The following is a 1585-nucleotide window of genomic DNA, read 5'->3' on the forward strand; positions in this document are numbered from 1 at the left end:
GCCGTTCCCCCAACCTTGCCTCCAGCTCCTCTTTAAAAGAGGCCCAGTCGGTAGTCCTGGGGTTCCTGCGTGCGGGACCCTGCACCTTCCCGACTCTGCCTTCAATGCTGAATTTGATGCGTCTGTGATCGGATAGTGTGTCCTCCCGGTCCACCCTCCAGTCAACGCACCGTTTCGCTAGACTCCTGTCACACAACGTAATGTCGATGACACATTGGCAGCGAGAAGTGACGAACGTGGGACTGGATCCCCTGTTTAGGATCTCCAGGTCCACGTCTGCCAGGTATTCCAAGAGGGATATGCCTCTGGCGTTGTTGTTCTCACTGCCCCAAACCACGTTCTGCGCGTCGCAGCCCACGATGAGTGGCAGCCCATTGCTTTTACAGTAGCGAACCAGCTTCCTCAGTTCTCCGGTGGGCGGCGGCAACGCCGAGTCAAACGGAAAGTAGGCAGAGCAGAAGACAATGTCTTCGTATTCGCCCTCCCCCCGCAGGCCCACCGTCACCGCGACAAGGTCCCTGTGACAGAAGTTTACCATTCTCCTGGCATTACAAGCTCTTTTAACGGAGATGCAAATCCTGGGTCCTGGTTCCCCCTGTGGGAAGAAAAGCTCATTGCCCCTGAGGTGAAGTCCTCTTACCATGCCCCCTGTCACCCAGGGTTCTTGGATGAGGCATATGTCTGTCTGCTCCACCACTAGGCTGCGACTCAAGAGAGCCGTCGCCGCTTTGCAGTGTTGCAGGTTTATCTGGGAGCATTGGACAAGGGTTGGGGCACTGACCACCCCCACCTTGTTATCTGCTCCCCGCTGTGTATGTCCCGAGGTCATCGAGGCTCCCTTATTTGGGGTTAAGGTTCCCCTCCGACCTACTGGGCGTGCCAGGGCCGCCCTTCTCTGGCCTGTCCCGGCCAGGGGTACCCGTCAGGGCCCACAAGAGGGTCGGTTGAGACCCTCCCGCAGCCCCCGCCGGGCCCCCCCGCGCCAGTGCAGGTCTTCCTCCCTGTCCCTAGGGGCGCCCTCTTCTCTTCCCCAGTTGAGGGATTGGCGGGGTCCCCAAGGCTCTCGCCGGGTCCCCGCGTACATCCCCCCCGGGGTCGATGTTCCGGGTGTCGGGGGGACCACTGAATTTTGAAGGGTATCAGCGGTCCCCTCGCTCCTACCCGTCCCCTTAGTGGCCCTTTGGTCGTGCGGGTCGACCGTTGGTCCCACAGTCTTTGCGGGTCCTGGTTCCCGCTCCTCCGACTTTTTCCGGGGCTCGTAAAAACGAGCCCGTGTCAAGCCGTAGAACGGGCCCCAGCCTAATTCCTTGAGGACCTCAAGGGACCGGGGATCCACCCCCAGCACCAGGTTTAGGCCGCCATTTTTGCCTTCGCAGCAGCCCCAGACCCTCCACCTCTCAGTGGTGAGGCCCGGATTCTGCTTGCACAGGCGGTCCAGCGCAACGTTCGCCCCCACTGGTTTCTCAGGGATAAAGGCCGTTACGCGGACCAGTTTTGGGAGCGCATCCTTCTCCATTACAGTGAGGGAGGCCCCTTACCAGGGCGCTAACTTGGGTACCGCGCCCTTCAGCCAGTCTTTCGACCG

This window comes from Fopius arisanus, unplaced genomic scaffold (genome assembly GCF_000806365.1).
Source record: "Fopius arisanus strain USDA-PBARC FA_bdor unplaced genomic scaffold, ASM80636v1 scaffold00080, whole genome shotgun sequence".
Taxonomy (NCBI): Eukaryota; Metazoa; Arthropoda; class Insecta; order Hymenoptera; family Braconidae; genus Fopius; species Fopius arisanus.